This window comes from Oryzias melastigma, linkage group LG3 (genome assembly GCF_002922805.2).
Source record: "Oryzias melastigma strain HK-1 linkage group LG3, ASM292280v2, whole genome shotgun sequence".
Classification (NCBI taxonomy): domain Eukaryota; kingdom Metazoa; phylum Chordata; class Actinopteri; order Beloniformes; family Adrianichthyidae; genus Oryzias; species Oryzias melastigma.
The window spans coordinates 29530601-29552460 of NC_050514.1; positions in this window are offsets into that span (position 1 = coordinate 29530601).

Genomic DNA, 21860 nt, shown 5'->3' on the forward strand with positions numbered 1-21860 from the left:
CATTAACCTGCTGTGACTGAGACTAGGAAAAAACTCACAACAGAACATAAACACCAAGAAAAAACTTTTCAAAAAGAACAAACCAGAGTGCACAGTCCTGACAAACCCTCTACATTTGTAGACTGAATGGCTACGTAAAACTTTTTATTCACTTATTAAAGCTAAATGTTACTCTAAAGGCTGTTTTTGTTGTCCTGCTTCTCACCGACACTGTATTTATTTCATTTAGGGGCTTCAAATAATTATTTTTGGGTCATACTAAGTGTTTTCCCCTCCTTGACCCACTCGCCTTTGTCTCATCGATTTGTCATTATTTTGTCTGGGCCACAGTCCCACATTTAGTTTACCTAATGAAGAGTGTGCTGCCGTCACCTGGCCGCCTGCTGTGTGTGTGTGTGCTGTTTTTGGGCCGTCTCCAGCGCTCTAACCATGAAAGTTGACCTTGATGGAAATAATGCAGTTAGCCACTGCGGCTCACAACATCTGAGTGTGTCAATAGCAGCAACAAGCAGAGTTCCTTTGATGTGTCAGAGGGCTCCTGATTCACTCAGTACTGGAGTGTTTTGTCCCAGTTCATCCCTGGGACTTGAAAAGATGGTTTAAAAAAAAAAAAAAAAAAAAAAAAAGAAATTGGGCCAGGTTGAGTGAGTCCTCCTCCTGAGGGGACTGTGAAATCTAAACACATCAAATGAGATGTGGCGTGACGCATATTTTCCTGTGGCGCCCGTTTCCTAAAATCCAAACTTGGAATGGAAATTTGGAGATGACGTCCGCAGCTATTTGACACCTGCTTCTGAGGAGTCCAACTTTGACGAGCACTGAAGTGGACGGCAAACACAAACCCTGGCTGTACTCGTCCCACTGCGAGGCGTGATAGAATAAGGTCACCAGCGGGATGGAAATCAATGTTACGCCGTTGCACAGAAGCAGTCGGTGTCCGCTGGACCGTACGTACCAGCTGACCACTGCACATTGCATGTGTCATGAAAGCTCCAGCTGAGTGTATTTAAAGTGAAAGTACTGCTGGGTGTTTGAGGCAGATTGCTTTTTGCTCCTCTAGTATTGCTTGTCAGTATTGAGTGCTCCAATCTGAGTGACAATCCGAGCCTCGGCCTCCACCGTGTCTTTAAAAAAATACGAAATGACTACAAGGAAATGATTTTCTATCCATGCTGGAGATGAAGTGTCTTGTTTTGTTAGAATAATCCTGACTGAATTCAGCTGCGTCAGCGCGCCGCAGATAAGCAGGTATTGGACTTTATTGATAACCGTGGCAGATTTAGGGGAAACACAAGAGCCAGGAAGCTTGAAGGCGGCTTTTTTTGCCACTCTGATGCAGAGGCGAGCTCATTTATGAAAGGGTGTCGAGCAATCGGAATAAAAAAAAACAAAAAAAAAGCTAGAGTGAGGCTCATTATTTCATCCGGAAGCTTGACTTCTTACACTGAAAAGCTCTGACCTTGAATGCACATTTTCCTGATGCTTTTTCATCACAAACTGTTTTATACGATAAAGTTGAGAAATCATAATCTTCCTTCAGAGCAGACTGCAGTGCTATCTCACTGTAAACAGTGTTGTTTTTTTTGTTGACTTCCTCAACTTATGGTTGCATCCCTACCACCCAGGCAGAATGCCTAGAACTAATCCCTCCAGGCTTCCTTATCAAAAGTGATTGAATAGTGCCCTCGCTCCCCACAAGACACACTAGCTTTTATCTCCCTATTTTCTATTTCTGTTTTCCCTCTCCGCCACGTGTCTGTAGGAAAGGGAGACCTGTTACTGTTTAACCCCAGCAGCATCCACATCCTATCCCCAGTGGGCGTGCGTTTGAAACATGAAAGGCTCCCAACAAAATGGAAAATTTCCACTCCATTTGCCATGCAGCCAATCAGTGCTCGGTGACCCAGATAAGGAGTGTGATATTGATGATGACAGCAATGAAGACGTATTTTCACCACAAGCCTTCTCTCTAATTAGGCTGATCCCCGGAAAAAAATAAATGAATTTTGACACAAAATGCAAAAGAAGTGTTGGGAGGATTATGCGAGCCGCTGTGACGGTTGGAGAGGTGCGGGATCAGGGGGGGATTTGGAGGGTTTCTCAGGGTTAAGTGACTCCACTAGTGGGGAATGGGACACAATTACCAATGAAATGAGATTTTGTGGCAGCAGGTGCCTCCCAAATACGGTGCTTGGTCAAAGTAATTGTTCAGGGTCAAGTGGGTGATACTTTCTGATGATGCCTCGGCTTTTTCTGCATCTCTTGACAAGACCTTGACTGTACACACACACACACACCCACACACGCACACACACACACACCCAAAGTGGACAGGTTCATGCTGAGTTTGTTTTAAAAGTGTTTTTTAATACTCTGGGGTTAAATAGAGACACAATAGGCGTCCTGCACTTCTCTCACTGCTTGTAATTATGTGGATTTGAGAATTCACTTATTCATTTTTTTAATCTCCCTTTTTATATTTTGCTTTAGTTGAATCTCACAAAATACCTTTTGTGTTTAATGATGTGTGAGTAGGTGAAGTATGCTTACATTTATTTTATAAGACTTTAATGACACATATCAACTAATTAAATGTTTATTTTTAAATAAATGTAAATAATAATGATAATTTTGAGCTAACGTTACATTTTCTGTTGAGTAATTATTTGAGTTTTTCTGCAGCTTTTATTTACAAAAAGAGTAAAAAGCCTAAGAGTAACAAGAAAGGAAAATAAACATCAATTTTAGTTCAATTTTTTCATTTCTTTTTAAAAATTATTTATTAAAAAGTAATTAGGACTGTCACTCTATGCTAGAATTATTTTCTATTTACTATTTTAGATTATTTCTGAAACAGCAAAATTTCATTTGTTTTATTGTGACCTTGTTAACGGTAATATTTAAAAATGTATGTATAATGTAAATATAAAATGTCTTCCTCCTAATTTAACAAAAAGATACATAAAAAAATAAGTTTAATCTGAAGGGGCACAAAATATTTATTAAACTTCAAAAGAAGCCAGAATACTTCCAAAGAAGCAATGTGTATCAGTACAAATAAATGGAATAAATTAAGCACAGAAATAAAAAATGTCACAACAATATCAAGTTTTTAAAAATCGTACTTTCTTCTTTTTTGGGGGGGGGGGGCACAATAGCCCATGTGTAAGGAGGATGGGCTCCAACTTGAAGGGGCAAACAATAGAAATATTCCTTCTTTCTGTCCCCTTTAAATTTTTTTCCTTCATGATTGAGGATGCAACTCATGGTTATATGGAATGTTTTTCTTTTTTTAAAATGAAAATAAAAGCAAAAATAATAATAATAAAAAATACAAACACGGTTGATACTATCATCATTTTTTTTAAATCACAAGTTCGTATCATATTTGATAAACTATCCTAAATTATGCCCAGCTAAAATCAAATTCCCTAAGCAATGCATTTTGCAATAATCTTAGCTCTCCCCTCCGCAAACATGAAAACATGGTGGTGTAATAAATTGGTGTCATTTAAATTTGGATGCCTTAAAACTTTAAATCTACACTGTATTTTAGATCAATTCTGTAATTTATTACCTGCAAAAATACTAGTTTTTGAATTTTATATTTGAGTAAACCATTAATTCAAAAATTTTATTTGATGAAAACTAAAACTTTAAATGTAACAAATCACAGAACTTTTATTAATTAAACAAATGTTTCACTTTTTACTGAGTATGAATTTTCTGAAAGAAAATCAGTTTGTTTTAACATACAGTTCAAGAAGAACACTTTGTATAAATGTCTGTTTTTGTAACAAAAATAAATTATTTAGACGTGAATCCTACTTTTTCTAAAAAAAGAAGAACTTTCTCCCCCCTACGGGTCTATCCACACCTTTTAATCTTAACTGGTGATCACACTGAATATGAATCATTTTCTTTCACTCCGCCAAGACACCTTTTATTTTTACAGTTGTTCTTAACATGTTTAAAAGCCCTTTAAAACGCCTATTCTTCCTGGAATAAGGCAGCCATAAAATTCTAATAACCTTCACACGGCTCTAACTTTGATGCCGTCTTAACTAGATTTTGGTTCTAGTTTATTTTCCTTTCTGCCTGTTGTAACCTGCAGAAGGTGATGGTGAGGAAGGGCTATTTAAAAAAAAAAAGTCTGAAGACTGTTTTAATGATGGCCACTTGGGCATCAGGATGGCTGTAATCCTTTCAAACCATAAAGCTGTAATCCTGAAGGCTTTCATTATATCAGAGCCACTTTTATCACCACTCAACTCTGCCATTGATTCTGCTTCAGCAGGCTGCACATCTATATAATACATGTGCAGTGTAAGCCTGATATTGCTGATAAGGCTCTCAGTGGCATACAGATGAATGGTATTTACCTGGGGGGAAGGGGGCAACAAATGAAAGTATCCTAGCATTCAACTGTGTAAATAAATACATTATTTTTTGTAATTTTGCACAGTCAGTGTAAATCATTTGGTTTTAAAAATCACCTTTAAAAGTAAACTAAGTGTTTGTGTCATTTAACAAAAAGAATCATCAATGATTCCTTATTTTACTGTGAACTCCGATATATTTTATAACTGCAGATTGTGTAAATTAAAAGTGTGACTGGACTGTTACAGAAACTTGCAAAAACTGTATTTAATTATTTTCATTTTATTTCAGACATGTTGTCAAAACAGACTTTTGGCAGACAACCCATCAAATATTCTATGTGAAGCTACATCAATGTCAGAGGTTCCATTAATTCTCTCAAAAAAGTTGATCTAAAGCTCTTTTGTAAAAATACACGCCAAAAATTCAATTTGAAATGTATACATAATTATAATACTGCTAAAATTCATTCGCACTGTTCACTAATTATAATTTGTTTCACTTATATTTTACATGTGTAGTTATAGATCTAACATATTCTGACATATTCACTTGTGCCTTTTGCAGTACTAATGTCTTAGCTGGTGACTGTTGTGAAACGGGAAAAGACCAAGTGACAGCCTGGAAAGACCCGCCAGCAGAAGGAAACGTGCCCTGGTTGGGCCTTCACAGAATAGTAATTCATGATGGCGGTGACCTAACAGCATTAGGTTATGCCATTAAAGCTACAGATTAACTTAGATCAATACCCCCAGAACCAGTGTGAGCAGGGGTGGGGCACTCACAGGAGGGACAAGTTAACAACCTTAGAATTGACAGGACTCTGAGTAGGACGGGCTCTTTGCATCCAATGTGGAGGAAACACAAGAATAGATATGTCTTTGTGGCTACAAGAAGGTAAATTTGAAAAAGGACCTGTAATTAAAGGTAAGTAATATAAGAGTTAGACGAGTAACCCTAAATGTATTTTTGACAGCCAGTGAAGCCTGGTACCCAAATTTGCAAGATACCAGAAACAAGGAAGTCAGAAGTTTGGAGAACAGACGGGACGTGATAAGTTGGGCAGAAACAGAGGTTATTTATATATATATATATATATATATATATATATATATATATATATATATATATATATATATGTTATTCAGAGTTATTATTAAAGCCTTAGTCACAACTGCCTGTACAGGTGGACATGGGCTGTCTGCAGGTGAAGAATGGCCAAACCTGTACACAGGTGACCCTTACAAAATATCAAGGTCATAGACTAGTTAGTGTGGACATCCTATGGGCACTTACAGTATGTATCACATGCACACCCTGTGTGTGCGGCATTTGCACAAAATCAGTAAGGGACCAATACTTGCACCCAACAATCAGCTAGAGTGTGACATTATGTGTTGTATGTCATATGTGGGGCGGTCGTGGTTAGGTGGTAGGGTGGTTGACTCCTGATCAGATTCCTGCCTTGCCCGCCCATGTGTTGAAGTGTCCTTGGGCAAGACACTGAACCCCACATTGCCTCTGGTGGGAGGTTGGTGCCAGTGTTTGGCAGCGGAGCCACCGCCAGTGTGTGAATGGGTGAATGGGTCAGTGACTGTAAAGCGCTTTGGGCCTTCAGGGAAGCTAGAAAAGTGCTATACAAGAATACTCCATTTACGCCATAAGTGTGTGCAACTTAATGATATTTATGAATATTTAACGATAACTTACCACACGCATGACAATCCTGTGTTCCATTTTCATGACGTTCCCCAAGGTGGCCGCACAAGCCTCATATCAGGACTCTCCTTACATGGTAAATAGTGGGCAACCTATGACCACCTGAGGTAATGTGGGGTTCAGTGTGTGTCGACATTTCGACACAAAGGTGGACAAGGCGGGAATTGAACTTGGACTCTTCCGATCCCAGGTTGACCGCCCTGCCGCTACACCACAGCCACCCTTAAAATGAGGCTACCCTTCTCTATGAGCCTCCACTTACCTGGAACCCAGGTCCAAGTGCCTCAGCTTTCACCAACAGCTGGAGGAATAAATGAACCACGCTTAAAAGATCCTGGTGCCATGATAGATGAAATAGAAGGAAAAGTTGGTTAGACAAACTAGGATGATACATGATTACGAAGCCAAGAGGTCTACATTTTGCCAAAAAAGACCAAAGGCTCAAGAAGAAAACACAAAGTCCAGGAGACAACTAGAGACACAGAGGCTGGTTCTATAACAAAGACCAAAACACTGGAGAAGAGCTACAGATGAAGAGAAAGAAGGGATTAGTGTGTTTCAGGGCGAGTTCAGAGCTAGACTGACAGCTTTGAGAAGAGCAGAGAATCTTTGAAAGAAGAACAGAAAACCAGAGATGTTCTATGGGGATCTTCACAAATTCATTAAAGCCTTCTTCGACATGGAGGAAAGGGAAAAAGTATACGTGTCCAAAAGTGAATTTTAGGCTTACACCTGTAAATAAAGAAAGAATGAATCTGGGTATGCCCTCTTTTGGATTGGTGGACCGATGAATGTCAAACCACCTGCTCTTACAGACAGAGAAATATTAGTTTGGGGGCCAGGTCAGCCTCATCTTTCTGGCCTAATAGTGTTTCTTTCAAGGATTTAAGAATGCAACAGATGTGGTGAAGGTTTTAGAGACTGTCCTTAACTCCTGGAGACAAATAGGAGGAATATATATGTATATTCCAAAAGAGAGGCTTTGCCTATTTGATGAAGTTTAGACCATCTCCCTCTTGAATGTTTACAGCAGGATTTACTTTAGCATTACAGCTCCAAGGTTTTCTGTCTTTCTAGGAAACATTAAGCGTATTGATGCATCCATTCAAAAGCTCCTGTCTTTTCAGGATATTTTAAACATACAAACATAACCTGGCGTACAATTTCAGTGCAAACTCGTCTGAAAATGAACTTGACAGTGACTTTAATAAATGTTGCCGTTTGTGACCCATTTACTACTTGTTTAGTGTTGAATATTCATACATCACAGCAATGTGGTTTGCTTACCATGTACTATAAAGGAATCTTTCAAAGATTCTTGAGGATAATATATTTAATTCTAAGCCATTTATCAATTATTCAAGGCTAAATAACCTTAAAATCATTATTCAGTAAGACATACAGCTAGTTTAAAACTAGTTACTTTAGTTTTTTTTATGCACATTAAGAAAGAAGATAATTAAGTTGTACAATTTAGCATACAGGTTCTCATGAGTCCTGAAAAGCACTTTGTGAAGACATTATACTGTTAATTTAAATGAAGGAAAGTAACTCAACATATCTTGACCTATTGAATCTTGATGCTGTGAAATCAGAGATAAAGTAGGTCGAGGAGATTGGTATTCAGAAAAACCTTCTAGGACTCAGCGTGTGACCAATTTTACTTTTCTCAGAATTTAAACAGTCTTGTGAAAAGTAGATTTCTGTTTCATTGTATCTTGAGCTGAAAAAAAATGTAGACTTTCTTATCCAAAGACAGTAAATTGGGAAGTCTTCCTATCTTATAGTGAAATGTTATCCGTTATATTTATTTGACTTTTTTTTACTGTAAGCAATTAAACTTATTCGTTTTACTTTTCCCTCAGTAAAAGCAGAAATGGCTTATACTTATAGTGTGTATATTTTCTTCCTTCTTAGAAGGCCCAAAGGGCTTTACAGTCACAGTCCCATTCACCCGTGCACACACTAATATAGAACTACTGCTATACACCATTGACTATATAATTGCTGGACAGCACAACCCCTTCCCTCTGGTGTTTTAAATAGGAAGTACCGTGGGCTACAAAAAGTCAAAATACCATAGACTTCTATTGAAGATTAAACGGTATTACTCAGTCATTCTATTTGCCAGAAAACACATTCTTACTCTGATACATTTTCCTTAATATCTTCTTGCTAATCCAAATTAAAATATATATTTTTAAGTTGAATGTTTTATTCAACCTAAAAGCTGACCAATCAGATACCTCAGTAAAAGTATGTGGTGCGTGCTTGACCCACAAATGGCAGGGTCCCTAATGCAGAAAAATCTTTGACAGACTTGGCCTGATTTCGAAAGAGCCAGAGGTAAGGCATTTTCTATAGGTGCCGTCACACAAGCATGCAGAGCGGGAATTGAACCTGCAATCTTCCGATCATTGGTCAACCACTCTACCTATTTACCAAGGCTGCCCAAACTATATACATAATAGAGAAATCCGTCTTCAGAACCGCTTTATCCTTTCTGAGGTAACAGAGCTGCTGAAGCCAACCCAGCTACTGTTCCGCAAAGCCGGGCGACACCCTGAACAGGTCACCAGTCTATTGCAGGACCACCCACTCAAATGCACACCTATGGGGAATGTAGAGTCACCAACCAAGGCTACAGTCATATATCCCAAAATGCCAACAAACGGCTAAATGCAAGTTTTATCGTCTCGTGAGCCGCTACTCAAATCTCATGGGTCGTGACTAAATCTCATGGGTCGTGACTCAAATCTCATGGGACACGACTCAAATCTCGTGGGTCACGTGGGTCGCAACTCAAATCTTGTGGGTCACGTGGGTTGCGACTCAAATCTTGTGGGTCACATGGGTTGGAACTCAAATCTTGTGGGTCACGTGGGTTGCGACTCAAATCGTACGATTCACGTGGGTTGGAACTCAAGTATTGTGGTTCCTGTGGGTTGTGACTCAAATTTCATGGGTTATGTGGGTTGCGACTCAAATCTTGTGGGTCACGTGGGTTGCGACTCAAATTTTGTGGGTCACGTGGGTTGGAACTCAAATCTTGTGGGTCACGTGGGTTGCGACTCAAATCGTATGATTCACGTGGGTTGGAACTCAAATATTGTGGGTCACGTGGGTTGTGACTCAAATCTTGTGGGTCACGTGGGTTGCAACTCAAATCGTGTGGGTCACGTGGGTTGCAACTCAAATCGTGTGGGTCACGTGGGTTGCAACTCAAATCTTGTGGGTCACGTGGGTTGCGACTCAAATCTTTTGAGTCACGTGGGTCGAGACTCAAATTTTGTAGGTCGTCACTCAAATCTCATGGGTCACAACTCAAGTTTCATGGGTCACGTGGGTCACAACTCAAATCTTGTGGGTTGCAACCCACGAAATTTAAGTTGTGACCAACACCCATGAGCTGTGACCAACGAGCTGGCTCAACAAAGCTTTACCTGCATAAGACATGAGTCAGGTGAGCCACTGAAAGTAGGTTGAAGCTGTCTGAACCAGGGCCTTTTCACCGTTAGGTAAAACCACGACCATCAATACCAATATCTCCCAATTAGAAAGTGAAGTTGTTTTTATCTACCAAATCACATCAAGTAGATTCCTCTTCCATCTGATGTGGTGGTGTAGTTGTGGGCATGGACGTGTTCCTTACGTTTTTATTTCATGTTTACTTAATACATATGAATATGTGTAATATTCTTAGTAGGGTACTATAGACAAATATTTGGTGTATAAGTTATGGAGGAATTTTGAATAATAACATAGTGGATCAAAGGCAATCATGGCACCAAGAAAACAGGTCGGCAGCCAAAATACCGGCAGAAATCTGGATGCAGAGTGCTGAAATAACTACCACATGCATTGCTTCCTGTAGGAAGAGAGGAAGCAGACGCCACCATAAGTTTTCTCAGCAAAAGGGAAGATAGGGGATGTCACCCCCACAGCAATCTGCAGCACACTCAGTAGGTGTCGACATCTAGATTAACCCTGGTCTGTTGGGTGGGATTGCTCTGGAAGGCAGTGTCTTATTAAAATGCACGCTGAGAGCTGGTATCCAATCCCAGGCTTCTATGCACTGCTCTTCATTTTCTGCTCTGTCAGTCAAAGGGACATCAGAGCAGACGGAAGCTGTGAGGAAGTCACAAACTTGGCTGGAACTTTTAATGCAGGAGTCACTGATTCATATTTATTTGAGTTCATCATGGAGAAACAGTGATGAATAACCTTTCCGTAACTGCTGATTTCTTTCTACATTTCTAATAAATAAACTTCAGATGCCATTTTGGTCTGATTACCAGAAATGCCAAGACTAGTTTAGGAAGGTCCGTTCATTCTATTTCAGCACACACCTCCAGAATCTCAATAGTTTTTGTTTTATTACAGAATAATGTGTTTTTAGAGGGTCAAAACACCAAACGGGTAAAAGACAAAAGTAGAAATGAACACATCCAGCATAAGTTTAAGACCTTGGCCTTGAAGGATTCACATTAACTCTGCTCCAATAAGAACAGGCAGCTGAGTCATTCTTTCATTTACGAGTATCACAAAATGCACCGTCACCAGAGTGCTTGTGAAGCCATCACCTCTGTTGCCATGACAGCAATTTTCTAGACTATTCACATAAATAAAGTTACAAAAGCTGCCATATTGCATAGTCAGTTAAACTTAAAGACCCACTCCAATGAAAAGTGTATTTTTAACATGTTTTTGTGGCTTCAGGGTGCCGTCAGTCAGGTGGGGATGATGTCATTACAACATTTGGCGACATCTGGTTGGCCACAGGGTGGTGGCAGCCGGAGTGTCGTGCAGATCCCCGGTGTCTTTAGTATTTGTGTTGCGTATAGCGATTGGCCAAAAAGTGCCCATTTAATTAAGCGTTTACATTTTGTGCGGTGGCATACACCAAAGGACATTCTGGTGAGGAATCTGCACATTATTTTTAGGGTATCCTAAATGTATCTGAGAACGGCACAACCAGACGGATGATATTGAGAAGATGGCTGCAGGAAAAAGGAGCAATTAAGCAAACATTGTGCGTTTTTCCAGGACATTGAGTCGCATGAAAGCAAAGAGGATTTTGATATGAAGATTGATGATACTTCAAAGGGAGCAGAAACATTCAAAGACATAGCTGATCAGAACATGAAAGAATTTTCTTATCATTTCAATGAATCCTGAAATGTTCATCTACTGTTGTTGTATGCATTTTGTGACTGAATTTCACTGCAAAATTAACCCATTAGCCATCACCATTCATCTGTCTCCAAAAGACGTCTGTCTCTAAAAAATGCTGGGCCACTAGTCAAATTTTCATGCTAGCGCTACTACTAGAAGATAAATGGTAAGTTTCTTGTAGTTCCATGTCTGTAGTTTAAAAGAAATCGTCTGTTGCTGCTGAACCTCCTGTGCAGCTGATTATTATGCACAAGAAGAACACAGGGCACCAGGGTTTATAGTGAGTGGGATGTTGGGAGTGAATCCAATGAATAATGAAAGTCACATGAAATCCTGATTCTTAAGGTAAGCTCAAATGATATGTTTGGAAATTCTGCCTAATTTTTCCTTCAAAACATTTATAAAATGCAAACTACCTGCTACTATCTTGCATGTTATTTTTGATTCTTAGTGTTTTCTTCAATTACATCTAGTTATTAGGGATTTGTTAATTAATTAAAAATATTCTTTGGTTCAAAAAAGTGTACCAGAAACCTTGAACAAACTGATACAAAACTAAAAATTCATGAATGAAAATAATCACATTTAACAGGAAGCAGAAATCTTTCTTTAGTTCAGAGAAAAGGTGAGTTTCTTCTCAATGAACGAGCTCCTCATATCAAAGCAGTATAGAAAGTGATAGACAATAAAGAAAGTGTAATGTTGCCTGCAAGACTTTATATTAAATTCCCTTCAGGTTACTCCATCTCCGTTTTATTACGCTGCGCAGCCCCCTGATGGCTCCCCGGCTTTCATCTGGTTCTCATCAGTTTTACAGCGATCAAAGAAAAACTTTGGAGGAAGAATTAACCTTGAAGAATCAGATACTTGAAACACTGAAGTTGCGTAAGAACTAAAGAAATGTAAATGTTTGACGAGAATCTGAAGACGGAATTTACATGGAAGCCATGACCGCCGACTGATCAATGTGGGGAAAGTCTTTTATTATCAGCTTTTTAACTGCATACAATCAGTCTTGTTCCTCTTTTAAACCTCCTTTTGTTCACACCGTTAACATTATGACCATCTGTTCTTGTTTTGTAATGTTATAAAAACATGTTCTCAAGATCCTTGAACTCAAGTTTGTTAGAAATGAACCTTTTAAACGTTTTAATTTCTTGTTTTTGCCTTTTTGCCTCCTTTTCACATCAACTTTGAGGACACAATTGTTCAATTTATTGAGTTTACTACTAGAGGGGTGGTAATGATCAGTGTTATTCACCTCAGCTGTCAGTGGTGATCATCACAGGCCTGATTCATGGAAAATCTTAGGCAAACATGACATTTTGCTTGGATTTGAGGTTTCCATTTATTTAATTTTATTAGTATTTTTTAGTTTTTTTTTAATTATCCTTATGTTCGGATTATTTTATGTTCACAGATGAGCTCTCTCTCTCCCTGTTCTCCACATTGTTGTGATCTCAGCAGGTTTGAGTTTGTAATCACCACAACTGGTTCTGTTTCACTTAATTAGTCCCATCAGTGTATTTAAGTCCATGGCCTCATTCACTTGTTGGTGGCTCATCTGCAGTCTTAGTGTAATGCAGTTATATTAGAAGTTTCTAGTTTCTTTTGGGATGTCTGTTCTGAAGTGTCTTATTTTATTTCATATTTGGAGTCTTCACAAAACCCTTGAAAATAAAGAGAGAGGGAAAACGTGGAATCACTAGATAAGGTATGAAAAATTCTCTTATAGGCATTAAATCTTAAAACAAAAAGCATGTTTAGGGACATCATTCTTAAAGTCTTCCAAGCATTTATTTAACCGTTAACTCCTGAAAGTGAAAATGTAATAAATATGTAGGATTTTTATACAATCAGGGCTTGCAAAGCCTTCAGTGAAGGCCTAAATTGATCTGAAAAGATGCATCTAAATCACAGAGAAATGTTTAATATATATATATACACTGTATACATTTGTTTAAAATATATTTTGTCATTCCAGCTGTTCTGTCTGCTTCACTCACAGATTTTTTTTTTTTTTCCTCCAAAATGAAAGCTGCTAACCAATCAGAATTTAGCCCTCACTTGCTGCTAGGTTCATGACAGTCTGCCTTACGTTCAGTCAGTGCTTTTATCCTCACTTCCGGTCTTTGTGGTGGCGTTCCATAAAAAATACTGCTACTTAAACCATAGCCATATACGGATTAAATATCTTTATTCAACCAATCAGAATCCGAGTTTGTCTTTTTAGCTTCATGAGGATAGAAGATGACATCATCGCCTCTGATTGGATGGTCAAAGCTCGCGCTACCAAAAGCTAACGTCTTCTATACTTCAGGCAGTAGCTGCACTTGATTTTTGTTAGAATTACTCAATGTTTTGCTATTAACAATAGAAGAAGGTGGTCAAAAATTTAGTTCTGGATTTATTGCCTAAGATAGACTATGGTTGCCACCTACACACTGGTTGTGTCAGAATGTGGCCTTTATTTGTAGTTTTTGGACAAAAGGAATCTTTTATTTTAATAAGGCGGAAAACAAACTTTGATCAGACAACTGCATTGAACAGAAATGATCATATGAAGCCCAAATAAGGAACCTGTGAATTTCGCCTGAAATTTTGGGGGGTATTTTCATTCAAAGAATTTGTTTATTAGTTTGCTGACTAAATTATTTTTTGTAGTTTTTATGAAATCACACCTAAAACTTTCCTTCTATGTTGTAATAACAGTTTGTTAAACATTTTTGGGGTTTCCACAGCAAAATGAATCCCATTTTTTTTCCAGAAGGAATTTTCTGCTTTTGCATGATTTTATGTCTGATGTGTGAATAGAACATGAAAAAAATACTAAATAAAGGCAGTGTCACATAGGTGAAGTTATAAGCATGTAAATACAGAGGGAAATTCAAAAGTAAACAAAAGAGGAGTTTTAGGCCCTATTTTCCAGAGGGTTAAACTTGCAAACATTTTGGCGTTAACCTCCCTTTCTCTCCTGAAACTCGGCATGGTTTGGCCTTCATCGTGTTTATTTCTTGATCTTTTGAGTTTTTTGAATCGAAAATGCAGCTTGATGTTGGAGCAGTTGAGCAAAAATATTGTGCCTACTTTTTAATACACACAATTTATTCTACTATTTTTTAGATATGGTCTATATTCTATATCCTTAGTCTTTAATTTTTTATTTAATTAAAAAACAAATCTTTAAACAGATTAATTCACACAAAAACACATTTTTAGGTTATGTAAAAATAGAAGAATTTCTCTGTATTTTCCAGTTTTGCACACAAAGAAATTCAAACTAAGGAGGTTGATATTTTATATCAATACAATGAAAGAAAAGATGTGAAGGCTGTCCATACAATGACTGGACGTGAATGCAGAAAGACTGTCACCCAGCAGGTTTAAGTAAAGGCTTTGTAGGCTTGAACTGGTAAAAGAGGAGAAGCTGAGATGACTGAGAGCCACTCATAATGGCTTCAAGGGTCAAGTGTAGGCTCACAATACAGTTATAGAATCCCATTTTCACAAGCGCACGTGTATTTCAGGCTTTTAGATACACTTTTATTGATGCCGCTCAAGACTGACTCCATTAAGCTCCAACGGCCCGGCTACATAAAAAGCCTTTTGGCTGTTTCAGGCTTACATCCCACACACCTGAAGGAGCATCGCTTTGACCTCACAACCTGCAACACGTCTTCCCTTTTATTTCTTTTATTTGAAGCTTTTGCCAAAATATCAATAAGTCTACAAACTGTTAAAAACCCAAGAAAATGTCACAGATGTAACGGTGGTTTGCCAAAAATGTTTAGAGAGGAGTCTTGTTGTTTGAGATTAGATTTTTTTTTTTTTTTTCAAAATCATCAACAATGGAGTCATTTTGGCAGTTTTTTTTCCTCAAGATAAAAATGGAAAAATTGTATAACCCGCAGATGCTACCCACCCTTGCCCTCGCCGCCCCCTTTTGACCCGTCTGCACTTGCTAAGCAGCTGCTACACGCCCCTCACTCCCCACCTCTGGCCCTGCCACGCTGCTCAGAACTGCACAAGACAAATCCATGAAGAAAAAAACACTTTCTCAAAGAGGTGGCTTTTCTGGGTGTTTTAAATCCACAGCAACCATTTCATTTTTTGGCTGCCTGAGGGTTACAAAAGAGGTCTTTCTCATTTTAAGAAGAATTGGCATTTTTGGATTTCCTTGGTCACTGAGGTTTTTGAGATTTTCATTGGTAATATAATCATATTGTATGTAACTTAGTTTTGTTCAGTTTGAGCCAAGGATTCATGTAACACATTTTTCACGGAGTTCCATTAAAAAAAATCAAGCAACCAGAAGATACCGCTTTTGTGAGCTCGCCACATTAACATCATTTAAAATCTGAAAAAAAAAAAAAAATCCCAATTATGGTCTACAAGTTTGAAGGCAATAGATTGAAATTACAGAGGAATTTCTAAACAAAGTGTTATTTTCCCATATTGTGCAAAAATGTGAAAATTACTAAATTTCACACTTTGCCAATAAATGGCTACCAATCCGTAGGTCCTGTGGCCATCCCATAATAACTTCAAAATGACGTCTATTTGCTCCTGACATGTGTGTTTTGGTTTTGATGGTGGACTTTGAGAAACTGTCAAAAAACCTGAATGGGGTAAAATCTCTTATTGGGCTCACACTACGATGAATTAGATTTTATTTTATTTCATGTCATTTGTATTTAATAATTTGGGGGGGGGGGGTCATTCCTAAGGTCTTAAAGTCGGGATATTTTTAAATTTTGGTGGGTCGTTGAATGTGGCAGGGGTCAAATAAAAAAAGATTTCCCAAAAAATCTGGTCCTTGCAGTCCAGGAGTTCTGCAGGATGTAAATGGTGACGTGAGAATCGGTGTTTGAAAATTGAGATTCATCAGTGTCTGGTTTAAAGGCAAAGACAACTAGTGGTTTTATGGATGCTCATCTTTCCTGACTTATTTTGTTGTCTTAAATGCAATTCTGAATACAAATATTAGGGATGTCAAATTATTGCGTGATTCTTTAGTTATAGACAAATAGCATTTTTTTTCCCACCTTAATCTTGTTTTTAATCTATAACTATTGTTGTGTTCTCAAATATAAAACAATGGTCCAACAACTGTTTATGTTCACAAATGTTTTATATAACACCAGCTAAATAGGTCCTAGATTACTCTCGGTGCACGTCCTGTGCTATGTCTGAATTCACTCCCTACTCCAAAAATGATACATTTTAAAAGCAATTTAGACACCATGATCACTACTTTTTGTTAAAATGGCAAATATGGCGTCACTGATGAGATTCCAGGAAGTCAAAAGCTATTAAATACGACCATTTTATAAAGACTATGAATCTGTTGCATCCTCATGATAAAAATGTGGATAATTAAAAAAAAATTCTAATCAAAACACTTTTTTCACCAAATTTGTTTAAATGCAATGCATTATGGTCAATACTCACCACACAAGTTTTTCACAGATAATTTTTAAGTATTATAGTATTAATAATGTATAGTATTAATAAGAAGTTTGTGATAACAATGTTTTGGATTTCTCAGAAAAGTTTTGCTACTTTTTATGTCTTAAACCTCATAAGGCTTCTTTTAAAAATGTATTTTAATCTTTTACTGCACCAATGTCACAAATTTAAATGAAAACAACTTAAAATGAGGTCCTATCTAGGTTAGTTTATTAATTACAGGTTGGGATTCATTAATAGCACAAAAAATAATGGTGTGATGACGGTACTAAAAAATATCAAATCTATTGCACATTTTTTTCACAATATTTCAAAAACTGATACTTACCATTAGCTTTTTGTGATATGGTTAGCATTTTCTTTTACTACCAGAGTGCTTGTGTTCCTATAATTGCCCCCATCAGTTTACAGAATGATCCATGAGGCTCTAACTAAAAACTGTTGCTAAAAAACCTCCTATCTTTCATCACAAATTGAAACTCTGCTGAAGCCCCGCGCTCCTCTCTGAGCTCCTGCGTTTCACAGGAGCTCCACTTAGATTCAAATTCAGGATCTGGGTTGAATTTACTCAGCTGAAAACCTGCTGACTGGTTGCTCACACACCGTGAACGACATGATGTTTCAAACTAAATCCCTGCAGCAACACCACACCCGTCTTATGCTAAAAATTGCTCAAAGTCTGACGGAGCATTTCTTTCTCCAGCGCCTCGTGAGGGAGCAGAGATTCACACAGTTTTGAGGCGACTCTCCAGCGGCTTCGGAGTTTTGCAGCGGCATGCAGGATGTTTTAGAGATGAAATGTCTCACTTGTAGCTTACAGGTCAGCAATTTTTAAAATGTATTTGTTAGCACACGCAGAGGTTTACGTAAAAATTAACATAAACTTTAAGGTCCCACTCTGATCATCTTTAAATCTATTTTAAAAGCGTTCAGTGTTCTTTTATTTATGATTAGGAAGAAGTTTATTTGAAATTTCCCTATTCATTGTTAGCAGGGAGTAAGCCTACACTCATCTCCCATCATCCCTTTGTTTGCAAACTCCCCCCTCCTAGCTTACAGTCCCTCACAACACCAGCTAACATTAGTAGTGCAACAAAAATGGCGAGCAATACTGTAGTTATCCAGATGCCAGTTCAGACGAGGAAAATGAAAACCTTTACAAATTCAATTCTTGTCATGTGGGCTAATTGAAATGAAGTGGAGCAAGGAGCTTGTGGCCTGTGATTGTAGTTACAAAACTGCTACAAATTGATTTTTTTTTTGTTTGCTTCTGATTCACAACAATTTAAGTAAAGAAATACTAAGAAGCACAATTTGAATCTTCATTTTCTTAATACAAGTCCTCCTTATACAAAAAGGCTATACGATGATGTTAAAAACACCAAAAACATAGTTTTAATTGAGTGGGTCATATATAGCCAAATATTTTCTGTAATGCCAAAAAAAAAAAAAAAAAAATTTTGTTGTTGGAGAATGAATATTCAGGTCGCTCAGGCCTGTGACCTGTAAAAGCAACTGGATCTAATGGAAAGATTTGAGCCAAATCAACTTAAGAACCATGAGCTACAACTTGAAGGCTATCCTCAAATTCCCTCACTAATCCCTAAATACTAAAAACAATAAAAAGTGGAACTATCTAGTGCCCTGGATTTCGGACACCATTCTCACTACTTCCTTTTATGATGTCACAGATTTGACAAAGTTGAAAATCGAATCAGTACGACAATTTTGTAACAACTCTTTATGGATTTATTCATTGATTTTTTTATTTTATCTTTCTTTTGCAAAAATGCATTGTTGTCTATATTTGCCAATCTAGTGATTATCGATCTACACCAGTTTTTAAATGAGAATTTTTGGAAATTTCTTGTGCACTCGATTTTGGAATTGTCGATTTGGACAGCTATACACAGTGCACTGATTCAGACAACGTCGAATACTTCTCTTCCTGTTTATGACACATGTTGGTCTGTTGGATTTTCTGTGCATTCTGGCCTGACGCTTAAATATGTATTGGTACTCTGTGTTAATAACATGTGTTTATGTGCTTGTTTGTGATGCAGCTTCACCTGATGACTTGGATTTAAGTCAGTTAAATTCTGTTTCATTTCTATAGCCCAATGTCACAACACAGTTGTCTCAACAGGCTTCACACCAGTAGTTGTACAAAGTGCTAAAATGTAAACAATGGATGGTTGCTAATCACTAAGCAGACTAAGCTAAACTGGACATCCCTTAAACTCTTCTTCTTAGTAAAGAAAAACTTGTAAAAAAAAAAAAAAAAAGATTCTAGGGAAAAAAAAAATCTCAGTGATGTCCACATGAAGGAGGGATCCTCTTTCAGGACGGACAGGTGATGCACTAAGACAGTAAAAGAAGAATTAGCTTATCTAACTCAACAAATATATGTTTGAATAGTGTAGCAGATGAGCTGCATCCAGATGGACCTGGGGGACAGCTGGGGGCACAAGACGAGCCAGAGGCAAGGTCCACGGTCAAGGAAAGGAGCACAGACGAGCTTCCTGAAATCTGGAATTCCTCCTGCTCAAGAGGAAAAGAGGGACAACACATGAATCACACTGCACCAAACAGAGGCATGGGGTGCACCATACTGCCCCCAGCTTCTAACTTCTAGCAGCCTACTAGCAACTAGTAGTTATTGTTAAAGAAATGTAAATCAAAAATGTTAACAGTAAGTTTCATGAAAGATGGTATGAGGAATACTTCACCCAGTTGGCCTCTCTGACCTGCCTGTATCCTCAGTGTAAATCTCTCAGCATCACTGCATGGCATCGTCCTCAAAGCCACACACTCCTTATCTTTTCATCCTCAGCTGCCCTCTTTTTTTTGTCATAGTACATTTTGCCTTTGTTAGAAAATAGAAACTTTCTGTTGATATTTAATGAAAAGAGCAACAACCAAAGAGGCTCCTGCAGAGGAAAAAGCCTCCTTTTCCACCCTAAATTATGTATCGGGCCATGGAGCTCTCTCCCTGGCCACACTGGTGTTGCTTACCCCACATTACTTATTCAACATGTCTAACCTTAGCCCCCCACCCCCTTTAGAGATGGAGAACCACATCTATGCTGTTCCTGTGTGCTTCCTCTCCAGCTCAGGATCAACATAAAAAGCGCAGCTCTAAAGTGCCTGACTCTTACAGTAGGATTTCTCTTTCTGTACGTTGGATGTGCTCTGCCCCGCGTTGGCAGGATTTCACAGCTTTAAGATGCAGAGGAAGTGGAGAGCCACCGGCAGCAGAGTCCCTGGCTTCTCCATATTTGTCAGAAGGATGTGACACGGCTGCTTTCGCTGCCCTTTGATCAGCAGCGTCTTTGGAGGACATGTTTTTATTTTGTCTTTGAAATGTGCGGCACTCAAGCCTTCACCTGGATGAGATGATTAGTATGTACACCCGGTTGGAGCATAATGCCTGGAGTGGTCATTTCACATAAGCTGTGCGGCGGCTGAATGTGGACGTTTATGATTCCTTTGTGTTTCTTCTCCTTTGACATGTTGTCAGGCTGGAAATTCACAGCAGCCTGCCACTTTTCCTTGCAGCAAAGCTCCTGATGTGCCACAAAACGAGTCGTGCCATGAATAAACATGCCGGCGTGAAAAGGGATGAGTGTTGCTGGAGATGAGATAGACAGTTTACATGTGTTTGAAAGGGAGGGTCGGCGGAGAGGAGACTGACAGGGTCACAGAGGCCAGAAAAACAAATAAAGCAAAAGAGGGAAATTTAGCAAACGATGTTCAACGAATTTGTGTTTGAGACGTGTTTGCAGAATGTTCTGCTCCTATTGCTCGATTATTGATATTTGACAGTGTTTTAACTTCCTTGAGGGCTCTCTGAATGGTAAACTGAGCTTCAAGATTTCAATAAATGTTAAATTGCTAAGGCTGGGTAGCTGTTTACACCCAAAAACAGATTTCTGGACATCTGGTTTGTTTTTTATTTTTTCTTAATCAAAACTTCTAATCTAATTTTCTTGTTTTTTGTTGTTTTTATTTCCTCAGTTTGTACAATATGTTCCCTTTCAGTCAACTAACCCGGTAATATTGCGTGATATCCCATAGTTCATGTGTTCTACCTCGTTCCTCTCCTTCAGGGATAAGAAATGACACATTTCATTTCGCTCCTTCCTAAATAGAAAAATCAAAAATTTCAGAACATCAATTCAGTTAACCATGTCAGTATAATAATCACTTGTTTAGGAAAAAATATAATTGAAAATAGTTCTGATTAAAATGAGCAATTACTTTAATAAGTGAATATTTTTGTTTTTAGTGCTGCTTTAACCGAATAAAGTCTTGAACACCCTGTTACGTCCTGCTGCTGCTGCTGCACTTTTTTTACATCCTGTCAGCCTGCTCACCTGGCAGGTGTGACCAATGTTCCTTGATTGGCACCTGCTGGCTATTTAAGATGGAGGAGGCCATCAGGTCTCACTGATGTTGGTGGAGAAGGCCTGGATCTCAGTCTCTGCCCTCATTCATCCTAAAGGTGTTCCATAGGGTTCAGCTCTGTGTGACCTCATCCACAGCAGACTCTGTCCTCCATGTCTTTATGGACCCTGCTCTGTGCTCTGGTGCACAGTCATGCTGGAAGAGGAAGGGCTCCAAACTATTCCCACAAGGTCGAGAGCATAGAATTGTCCAAAATGTTTTGGTATTCTGAAGCATTCAAAATTCCTTTCACCGAAACTAAGGGTCCTGAAAGCAAGCCCACACCATTATTCTCCCTCCATTAAATGTCACACTTGGCACAATGCAGTCCGAAATTTACCGTCCTGGCACTATGTAATGTCCTGGCAACATCCAAAGCCAGAGTGGTCCATCAGATTTCCAGAGAGAAAAGTGTGGTGATCACTCTAGAGAAGGCGTCTCCACTGCTCTAGAGTCCAGTGGCGGCGTGCTTTACACCACTGCATCCGACGCCTTAGGGGGGTTGAATGCAGCTCCATAGAAACCCATTCCATGAAGCTCTCTGTGTAATGTGCTTGGGCAAATCTGAAGGTCACATGAAGTTTGGAGCTCTGTAGCAATTGTTTGTACAGGAAGTTGGCATTCTCTTGGTCCTTTGAGCTTCAGCATCAACTGATCCCTGTCCATCAGTT